The following is an 11999-nucleotide window of genomic DNA, read 5'->3' as shown; positions in this document are numbered from 1 at the left end:
TGTCCATCTGGTTGGTAGCGGTCGCGGGGTCGTCCTCTCCATGTCGGGTATTTCCGGGGTCTCATCCATGGAACATCCTCTCTACGGTTTGCCAACTCCATCTTGGGTCCTCTCATCTCCTGCATGGTTTTAGCCATTGAAGCAACAACATCAGTTAAAGAGTCAAGCTTTTGTTGAAGAGCCTCATTAGTACTGGGCTCCAGGGGCTTAGCAATGGCCCCGGACATAGCTGATGTCACTTGCACTTCCTGTTGTTGAGGTGCCTCTGCCATGGGTTGCGCAGGATCCTGATCGCGAGGTGCCTCTGCCAGCTGGAGATGTATAGCGCTCTCCTTTAATTGGGCAAATGTCAATTCAGGGTTCTTAAAAACAAGCATACTCACATGCCCCCGGTGAGAAGGGGTGTAGAGTCCCTCAATAAATTGATCTCTTAGCAGTTTATCTGCTCCGGTGTTAAAAATGGGTTCAGCCAGTGTAAAGTGATTTAAGGGCTTCCTGCAGGTTTAAGGCAAAGTCTCTCATGCCCTCATTAGCTTTTTGTTTGCAATTAAAGAATCGTACTTTAGCTTTGCTGCCGGCAGTGGTTTCAAATGTAGCTTTTAATCCAGCAAATATGCGTTCAACAGTGCCTTTTAGATCAGCTGCCCATGCTGTGACTTCTCGCTTAGCATGGCCACTTAACTGCATCATCAGGAGACTAACACGCTGAACTTCACCCACGGGGAACATGTCAAAATGGGCCAGCATCTTTTCTCTGAAATCGTCAAGGGTATTAGGCTCACCTTCATACATTGGAAGCCATGGGCCACCCGGGGTATATGGCATCAGCACCGGCATGATGGGCGCCACTCTTTGCACCGCTGCGCTACCGGACTCTCTATCGACACTCTGTCTTTCAGCTGCATTAGTGTCGCCGGGTGCTGCGGCGTCTCCGTGCTGCGACATAATGTGCCCCCTTAGTTAATCCGGACCCTTCCGGTCCTCCGCTTCCGTCGGGATAGTGTAGATTCATTCCGCTGTGCAGCAGGATTGGTTTTCCCCTTGCTCTGACGTCAGAGCGCTCAGCTTTGTGCCGCCCACAATGACACGCCCCCTGCTGCTCCCGCCCGCCGCTCTCTGTAATGGCGGATTCTGAAGTTTTTCAGTCAGACTGGGGTTCAGGTAATGGCGTAGCTCAATTAACAGTCTCGTGCCTAACGGTTATGAGGTGATGTCGGCCATCTTTACTCCATTATAACCAATGGGGAAAAGTTACTTTCAATAGTTTTTAATGGGAAATGGAATTTTCTTTAATAAAGTCAATTTTCAATATTTTTCATCCAAGTTTTCACAGTTTTGGGCTCCAATCACGGCACACAATACCCGGTATACGGGCTGGCTGAATCCTGTTCGTGACGCCAATTGTGACGCCCAGGAGACCGGGGTACCCAGCACCGGACCAATGGGGTCTGTCTCTTGAGGGAGATGTCACGGTTGGCTTGACCCGGTGCTGTGGCCTCAGGCAATGCACAGTGTAAGGGGTATCATGAAGGAACAGGCACTTACTTGATCAGCAGCAGGTTCTCTCAGCGGTGATGATCCTGATCCTGGATAGATAGCTATTGTCCAAATTAAAGTCTGAGGCACTGAAACGTCTAACCAGTTTACTTCAACATAAAGGGATTTACAACCAGTCCTGTCACCGGAGTCTGTATGGGAACTTTGAGTTACTTTGACCCTGCCGGGGTCTTCGCCTCTTAATGTACGCAGTTTCTGTGTGGCCCTGCTGCTGTATGTGAACTGGCTCCCGGCCCAATCTGTCCCCTCCGGGTCCTGGTTCGACGGGCAACCCGAGTCCTTTCATCGGCTTACCCCCTCCAGGAGTACCGCTGAACTCTGTGTCTGTTGCTGCGTCCGGCCCTAGTGAAGCTGATATCACCTCACGTTTTTCCGGTTGCTGTATTATATATAATGAATACAGCCACAGATCCGGTATCCGTCTTTGCGCCTGTTCTGGGTAGTAATTAATGCTACCCGGTTCTCACAATGTCCTTTTTCTCTGTCCCTTTTCTCCTCAGGCCGGTGATTTGGGCCTGGAAACCGTCATAGGGCTGTTAGAAATTCAGCTGTATGACCTCTCACTTTCAGCTCCTTAGCCCAACTGCCAGTTCTTCTCTCAGACCAGAATGGATCAAGGGGAGTCTCTGGAGCTCCCCCTTCTGGCCGGAGGTGGTAGTGCAGTCTTGCTATTTTAGTATTTGTATTTAGTGTCAGTAACTGTTTTTGTGGCAAATACCCCTAGGGGTGCCACATATGAAACTGAAATAGCTGTTGCAAAAAAAACAATTTTTATAAAACATTAAGCTTAAGATTAATAGGGGTGCCCAAACTTTTTCATATAACTGTGCTATATCATAATGACAGAGTTCATGAGGTGCCAGGATAGCAGAACATTCCCCATACAATCCCCTTTTCACCATCTATCCCTCTAAATGAATTCATAGGTGCAGTGGTCATATTGACACCACAGGTGTATCACATAATTTTATGCCATTGGGCGGTGAAGAAAAAAAAAATTTAAATTTTTACTTCAAATTTATTTTTAGCCCCAGATTTTACATTTTTACACTGAGAAATGGGTTAAAATAGGAACAAAGTTTGTCACACAATTTCTGCTGAATGTTGCAATAGCCCATGTGTGGTTGTACAGTACTGTTTAGCCTCACATTGCGACTCGGGAGGGCAGTAGCGCTATTTGACTCTTGGAGGACAAATTGTCTTAGAATGGCTTCAGACTCCATATACAAAACTCCTAAGTGCCAGAAGATAAGAATCCCCCCTCCTCATGTGACCAATTTTGGAAATGACACCACTGGAATTTTCTTTGTGGATGAAGTGATGATTTTGACTCCATGGTTTTTTTTCAAGAAACAAGCAGCAATCAATGTTGCTGAGTGAAAATTGCAAATCTGCCATTGTAGTGTCTATTACATTGTAAGGCCCAGTACATTGCAGTGCCCATAAATTGCGCCCAGATTGTGCCATTGGAGACACACACCCCAAATAAATGGGCGCTCACTACTACAGTATTAACAAACTTTTGAGGGCAAGGAGCTATTTTGCTTTTTCAGAGCAATTTTGTTACCAGTAAGGTGGAAACCCCTTTTTCCTGTTGACGAACCTGAGTGGAGAATTGTTTTTCTAGAGATTTAATTGAAGCTTTTATCCTGTTCCTGTTATATTTATCTCACTGAGCACTTACATTGAGATTCCCATCTAAATCTCCAAACGACGTTATTTAAATGAAACTCCCAATTGAGCCATTCACTGTAATGAGTAAGCAGAGTACTCTGGACTCAAACTGACCTCTGATTAGCTGTGTCCTTCTTTTCAGAGGTGTACAAAACTGGTCATCTGTGCTTTTAAGCACACTTAAAACTGACTGGACTTTTTAGACTACCTGAGCTTTTAAGACTAGGACGGTACAGTTACAAAATTTAAGGAAGAGGATCAAGACACCAGAGGCAACCGAGAAGCCATGGCAGAGCTGACGACCCTTCCCAAAGTCCCACCATATAGTCCCGCCCCGATGCTCAGAGACCAAAATTCCTAATAATGATTTTTAAAACAACCAAGCTGTGGATTTCTTCACTGAATATATGTATTAAATAAGTAAAACAATTCCATTATGGGCATAGTTTTAGTTTAATATGCATACCCTTGATGACAGATTATTTTTAAGGTTCAATGGGCCTGAAAAATTCCAAAAGATTGTTCATTGGTGTACTCCTGGTAGGTATACATTGGAAAATTTGGCATAATGTACTAAAGACTTCCTTCAAAAAAGTATAGTGCTTGCATATTGTATACTGCAATACAAAGAGGTGACATATACAACTATACAACACTAGATGGTGGCCCGATTCTAACGCATCGGGTATTCTAGAATATGCATGTCCACGCAGTATATTGCACAGCCCACATAGTATATTGCCCAGTCACATAGTATATTGCCCAGCCACATAGTATATTGCCCAGCCACGTAATATATGGCCCAGCCACGTAGTATATTGCCCAACCACGTAGTATATTGCCCAGTCACGTAGTATATTGCCCAACCACGTAGTATATTGCCCAGCCACGGTGTATGTTACCCAGCCACGCAGTATATTGCCCAACCACGTAGTATATTGCCCAGCCACAAAGTATATTGCCCAGTCACGTAGTATATAGCACAGACACGTAGTATATTGTCCAGCAACGTAGTATATTGCCCAATCACATAGTATATTGCCTAGTCACATAGTATTTTGCCCAGTCACATAGTATATTGCCCAGCCACATAGTATATTGCCCAGCCACGTAGTATATTGTTCAGCCACATAGTATATTGCCCAGCCACATAGTATATTGCCCAGCCACATAGTATATTACCCAGTCACATAGTATACAGCACAGAGCCACGTAGTACACAGCACAGACACATAGTATATTGCCCAGCGACGTAGTATATTGCCCAGTCACGTAGTATATTGCCCAGCCACATAGTATATTGCCCAGCCACATAGTATATTGCCCAGCCACATAGTATATTACCCAGTCACATAGTATACAGCACAGAGCCACGTAGTACACAGCACAGACACGTAGTATATTGCCCAGCGATGTAGTATATTGCCCAGTCATGTAGTATATTGCCCAGCCACATAGTATATTGCCCAGCCACATAGTATATTGCCCAGCCACATAGTATACTGCCCAGCCACATAGTATACTGCCCAGCCACATAGTATATTGCCCAGTCACGTAGTATATTGCCCAGTCACGTAGTATACAGCACAGAGCCACATATTATACTGCCCAGTCACGTAGTATATTGCCCAGTCACGTAGTATGCACCATATCCCTGTTAAAAAAAAGAATTAAAATAAAAAATAGTTACATACTCACCTTCCGGAGCGGATCGAAGCGGCCGGTTACCGATGCTCATCGCGCGCTCTGGTCTGAAGAGTACATTGCGGTCTTGCGAGATGATGACGTAGCGGTCTTGCGAGACCGCACGTCATCATCTCGCAAGACCACAATGCATGGAGCGGTCACCAGGGCGTCGCGAGGAGCATCGGTAACCGGCCGCTTCAATTCGGGGGCTCTGGAAGGTGAGTATTTAACTATTTTTTATTTTTTTTTATTATTTTTAACATTAGATCTTTTTTACTATTCATGCTGCATAGGCAGCATGAATAGTAAAAAGATGGTTACACAGGGTTAATAGCATTGTTAACCAAGTGCGTTACACCGCGGTCAATGCTGCCGTTAACCCTGTGTGAGCGCTGACTGGAGGGGAGTACGGAGCGGGCACTGACTGCGGGGAGGAAGGAGCGGCCATTTTTCCGCCAGACTGTGCCCGTCACAGATTGGTCACGGCAGCCATGACAGGCAGCTGGCGAGACCAATCAGCGACTTGGATTCCATGACAGACAGAGGCCACAACCAATGAATATCCGTGACAGACAGAAAGACAAACAGACAGAAGGACAGAAAGACGGAAGTGACCCTTAGACAATTATATAGTAGATATAACACAGGAAAATGAGATAATATACCCTCTGAAGAAGGTAACAAAAATGATTTCCCTTCAGCTCAGTAGACATAATGGAAAAAAACTTTGTGCAATTCAAACTTTACATTTGTTTCCAAAGCTATTTACTTGCAGAGAACACAAGTTCATTATTTCCTGACCTTTTGTGAATAGACCACTTTTTATATGAATATTTCCAACTGTGCTTAAGTTTTGGATTGGTTAAAATCATGACTAAAGAGCTTAATGTTGCATAAGAGGATGCTAAGAAGATGCGGATATTATTCATGTCAGGGCTTACATCAGACAAGGTTAAGGTATAAATCCACATCGCATTATCTAGTCCAAAAAGTATCACGTAAAGTGCCACTAATAAAATGACCGCTCTTGAAGCTTTGTACTCAGTTGATCTTTGTTTTACCCTGTCTGAACTCCTGATTCCTTTCACAGTTTTCTCATGCTGAAGCAATGTGTACACTATATAAACACTTGCGATCACCATCAGTCCCACAAAAATAAAGTCTCGAATGCTATAAAAAGTTCCATTGACAATGTATGCAGTGTAGGTTAGAAAATCAGCATCACAGTATACCAAGTGAAGAGTATATGGTGAAGAGGTCACATTTTCCCTAGCACGTGCATTAAGAATACTGTAGGAATACATTGAGAAGTTGATGAAGCAGAAGATAAGGATAATGGTCAAGGTATTTTTTGGGACCTTCTGCTTTAGAAAAGTCCACAATTTAGTTGATGGGGCAATCAGAATGCATTGGTGGCAACTTAGTAGACCGGTGACACAAATAGACATGGCCCTACCTACCCTGTAAGTAAAAATGACAAATTTGCATTCCGTATCATTGAGCAAATTTTCTATACCTAAAGCATTGTGGAATGATTCGAGAGAGTATAACTAGAAGATTGGCTGTGGCCAACATGGTCAGTATTGTGTTGGTTGGAATAAGCTTCTTCTCAATAATCTTGATTGAGGTAAATTGTAAAACAATGAACATATTTCCTGGAATCCCAATGATCACAAGTAGGAAAAATCCAATTGCTTTAAAGAGACGATAAAGGTCCATCTGACATATAATATTATGTTTATAACCTAGAAAATCAGAAATATTAACATTGAAATATCAAATAGGACCGTGATAACATAACACATGGATTACAAATGTATTTCATATGAAAATAAATGTTCTCCAGTATAAATTTTCAATTCTTGAACTAATATTGATAACATGTAGGAAAAATATAATCTCTAGAGAGGTAGGGAAAATATAATTTCTAGAGAGTAGAATATATAGAAATATAGTAGGCAAACCTCACTAAAGCTGGTGCTGTTGGTATGCAGAAATGGTATTCCTGCCTTGTATTTATAAGCCCATTGTGTGAAAATTGTTAAAGGTACCGTCACACTCAGCGACGCTGCAGCGATACCGACAACGATCCGGATCGCTGCAGCGTCGCTGTTTGGTCGCTGGAGAGCTGTCACACAGACCGCTCTCCAGCGACCAATGATCCCGAGGTCCCCGGTGACGTCACCGCTCTGCTTTCCGGCTGCCCGGCGCTCACAGCCAGAGCAGAGAAGCACAGCGCCGGGGACAGACAGCGGTAGGTAAGTATGTAGTGGTTGTTTTTTTTACTTTAACGATGGTAACCAGGGTAAACATCGGGTTACTAAGCGCGGCCCTGCGCTTAGTAACCCAATGTTTACCCTGGTTACCAGCGAAGACATCGCTGAATCGGTGTCACACACGCCGATTCAGCGATGTCAGCGGGAGATCCAGCGACGAAACAAAGTTCTGGACTTTCTTCCCCGACCAGCGATATCACAGCAGGATCCAGATCGCTGCTGCCTGTCACACTGGACGATATCGCTAGCCAGGACGCTGCAACGTCACGGATCGCTAGCGATATCGTCTAGTGTGATGGTACCTTAAGTCACTGGAGATTAATTAAATCTCATATATAGTAACATAGTTATTAAGGTTGAAGGAAGACTTTAAATCCATCTAGTTCAACCCATATCCTAACCTAACATGCCCTAACATGTGAATGAAACGTACAATACCTTACATTACAATTGTATGAATTACAAATATATATACAAAAGTTATAGCATAAAAAATTGATAAGTACAGAGAGAGGAATACAATACTGTAAAGTACTCTTCCATCGTCAAACAAATATACTGCAATATAATAAGTTTACTTTTTTAATGTATTAGGGATTTTTGCTGTCAACCCACAGCAGCAACCAAGCAAGGTCTGAGAGCTTTACTTAACTGGAAAGTGTCCTACTCTTGCTTCTCCCTGTGGAAGCCAGCACCAAAATATTGTATAATTTTAAAGACATTCTCTGGGAATATTAAAAAAAAGTATATATAAAAGAAATGTCGTTATAAATATAATTCTAAAAATCTTTAACCCCTTCATGACCGGGGGATTTTTCGTTTTTCCGTGTTCGTTTTTCGCTCCCCTCCTTCCCAGAGCCATAACTTTTTTATTTTTCTGTCAATTTGGCCATGTGAGGGCTTATTTTTTGCGGGACGAGTTGTACTTTTGAACGGCATCATTGGTTTTAGCATGTCTTGTACTAGAAAACGGGAAAAAAATTCCAAGTGCGGTGAAATTGCAAAAAAAGTGCAATCCCACATTGGTTTTTTGTTTGGCTTTTTTGCTAGGTTCACTAAACGCTAAAACTGACCTGCTATTATGATTCTCCAGGTCATTACGAGTTCATAGACACCAAATATGACTAGGTTATTTTTTATCTAAGTGGTGAAAAAAAATTCCAAACTTTGCTAAAAAAAAAAAAAAAAAAAATTGCGCCATTTTCCGATACTCGTAGTGTCTCCATTTTTCATCATCTGGGGTCGGTTGAGGGCTTATTTTTTGCGTGCCGAGATGACGTTTTTAATGATAGCATTTCGGTGCAGATACGTTCTTTTGATCGCCCGTTATTGCATTTTAATGCAATGTCACGGCGACCAAAAAAACGTAATTCTGGCGTTTCGAATTTTTTTCCCGCTACGCTGTTTAGCGATCAGGTTAATACTTTTTTTTAATTGATAGATTGGGCGATTCTGAGCGCGGCGATACCAAATATGAGTAGATTTGACATTTTTTTATTGATTTATTTTGATTGGGGCGAAAGGGGGGTGATTTAAACTTTTATGCTTTTTTTATTTTTTTCACATTTTTATAAACTTTTTTTTTTAACTTTTGCCATGCTTCAATAGCCTCCATGAGAGGCTAGAAGCAGGCATAGCACGATCGGCTCTGCTACATAGCAGCGATCTGCTGATCGCTGCTATGTAGCAGAATTGCACGTGTGCTGTGAGCGCCGACCACAGGGTGGCGCTCACAGCGACGGGCAATCAGTAACCATAGAGGTCTCAAGGACCTCTATGGTTACCATTCACAAGCATCGCCGACCCCCGATCATGTGACGGGGGTCGGCGATGACGTCATTTCCGGCCGCCCGGCCGGAAGCGGTAGTTAAATGCCGCTGTCTGCGTTTGACAGCGGCATTTAACTAGTTAATAGGTGCGGGCAGATCGCGATTCTGCCCGCGCCTATTACGGGCACATGTCAGCTGTTCAAAACAGCTGACATGTCCCGGCTTTGGTGCGGGCTCACCGCGGAGCCCTGCATCAAAGCAGGGGAGCCGGCATCGGACGGTATAGTACGTCCGATGCCGGTAAGGGGTTAATTAGCAAATCACACCAATTTTGTGAGCTAATTACTTTAGTAGCCCTTTTTCTCTTTTCCCTGTGTCTTCTCCTTTTCTCTGTGTTTTCTAGCTTGGAATTATGTACCAATCCCAAGGAAAGAATAAAATTATATATGTATATGCTATTTTTCTCATCAATGTACACTCTGCACCCCATCTTGACTGAGAAAAAAAAAACAGAAATGTAAAAATGTTTGCAAATTTAATAAAAAAAAACCTGAAATATCACACGGTATTCAGACCCTTTGCTCAGACACTCATATTTAAGTCACATGCTGTCCATTTCCTTTTCATCCTCCTTGAGATGGTTCTACTCCTTCATTGGAGTCCAGATGTGTTTAATTAAACTGATAGAACTTGATTTGGAAAGGCATACACCTGTATATATAAGACCTCAAAGCTCACAGTGCATGTCAGAACAAATGAGAATCATGGGATCAAAGGAACTGGCCAAGGAGCTCAGAGACAGAATTGTGGCAATTGTAGAAGAAAAGGCATGCACTCTGGTAATTATGGCAGGTGCTGGCTGAACCTGGATGGAACCAGTAGAGTCATATACTTGAAAAAACAGCTGAATTTTTGAATGCATAACATAGGTGAAATTTATTGAAAGCATCACAGTATCAACCAAATACCCTGTTTTTTACATCTTTTACTAGCACTTGCGGATTACTGCAACATTTTTTCAAACTGAGTGTTTTTGGTTTTACTATTCTCTTTTGTGTCTTCAGGTTTCTTGGTGGTGTGTGAACATGATCATACAGACTTGTTCACTGTGCAAGTAGCCCATGTGTTCCTGTTTCCATAATTGTTCTCTTGTGTCTACAAGACTGGGGAGTTCCACCACTCCTCTTGGGCTATCTGCACAAAAGCTGTTCTACCCTGTATGCACACATGGATTTTTCCTCTCTGAACCCTGTTCACACAGGTTATATACAGATGATCAGGTTTTTAAATACATCAGATAGGGATTGCATACATTAGTTAGGACTGCTCTGATAAGGGTATACCGTGAAGATTGGTAGAGCAGCTTAGTATACATTTTTTGCAAAAAACGTATCAACCAAATACCCTGTTTTTTACATCTTTTACTAGCACTTGCGGATTACTGCAACATTTTTTCAAACTGAGTGTTTTTGGTTTTACTATTCTCTTTTGTGTCTTCAGGTTTCTTGGTGGTGTGTGAACATGATCATACAGACTTGTTCACTGTGCAAGTAGCCCATGTGTTCCTGTTTCCATAATTGTTCTCTTGTGTCTACAAGACTGGGGAGTTCCACCACTCCTCTTGGGCTATCTGCACAAAAGCTGTTCTACCCTGTATGCACACATGGATTTTTCCTCTCTGAACCCTGTTCACACAGGTTATATACAGATGATCAGGTTTTTAAATACATCAGATAGGGATTGCATACATTAGTTAGGACTGCTCTGATAAGGGTATACCGTGAAGATTGGTAGAGCAGCTTAGTATACATTTTTTGCAAAAAACGTATCAACCAAATACCCTGTTTTTTACATCTTTTACTAGCACTTGCGGATTACTGCAACATTTTTTCAAACTGAGTGTTTTTGGTTTTACTATTCTCTTTTGTGTCTTCAGGTTTCTTGGTGGTGTGTGAACATGATCATACAGACTTGTTCACTGTGCAAGTAGCCCATGTGTCCCTGTTTCCATAATTGTTCTCTTGTGTCTACAAGACTGGGGAGTTCCACCACTCCTCTTGGGCTATCTGCACAAAAGCTGTTCTACCCTGTATGCACACATGGATTTTTCCTCTCTGAACCCTGTTCACACAGGTTATATACAGATGATCAGGTTTTTAAATACATCAGATAGGGATTGCATACATTAGTTAGGACTGCTCTGATAAGGGTATACCGTGAAGATTGGTAGAGCAGCTTAGTATACATTTTTTGCAAAAAACGTATCAACCAAATACCCTGTTTTTTACATCTTTTACTAGCACTTGCGGATTACTGCAACATTTTTTCAAACTGAGTGTTTTTGGTTTTACTATTCTCTTTTGTGTCTTCAGGTTTCTTGGTGGTGTGTGAACATGATCATACAGACTTGTTCACTGTGCAAGTAGCCCATGTGTTCCTGTTTCCATAATTGTTCTCTTGTGTCTACAAAACTGGGGAGTTCCACCACTCCTCTTGGGCTATCTGCACAAAAGCTGTTCTACCCTGTATGCACACATGGATTTTTCCTCTCTGAACCCTGTTCACACAGGTTATATACAGATGATCAGGTTTTTAAATACATCAGATAGGGATTGCATACATTAGTTAGGACTGCTCTGATAAGGGTATACCGTGAAGATTGGTAGAGCAGCTTAGTATACATTTTTTGCAAAAAACGTATCAACCAAATACCCTGTTTTTTACATCTTTTACTAGCACTTGCGGATTACTGCAACATTTTTTCAAACTGAGTGTTTTTGGTTTTACTATTCTCTTTTGTGTCTTCAGGTTTCTTGGTGGTGTGTGAACATGATCATACAGACTTGTTCACTGTGCAAGTAGCCCATGTGTTCCTGTTTCCATAATTGTTCTCTTGTGTCTACAAGACTGGGGAGTTCCACCACTCCTCTTGGGCTATCTGCACAAAAGCTGTTCTACCCTGTATGCACACATGGATTTTTCCTCTCTGAACCCTGTTCACACAGGTTATATACAGATGATCAGGTTTTTAAATACA

The 11999-nt window shown here is 42.3% G+C and overlaps 1 pseudogene; it reads right to left on the bottom strand.

Annotated features, from left to right (window-relative positions):
- Positions 1 to 5678: 5678 nt before the first annotated feature.
- Positions 5679 to 6636, bottom strand: LOC138671593 (olfactory receptor class A-like protein 1; annotated as a pseudogene).
- Between the last annotated feature and the right edge of the window lie 5363 nt (positions 6637 to 11999).

Source organism: Ranitomeya imitator, chromosome 3 (genome assembly GCF_032444005.1).
Source record: "Ranitomeya imitator isolate aRanImi1 chromosome 3, aRanImi1.pri, whole genome shotgun sequence".
Classification (NCBI taxonomy): Eukaryota; Metazoa; Chordata; class Amphibia; order Anura; family Dendrobatidae; genus Ranitomeya; species Ranitomeya imitator.
This window is presented reverse-complemented; position numbering and strand designations above follow the sequence as displayed.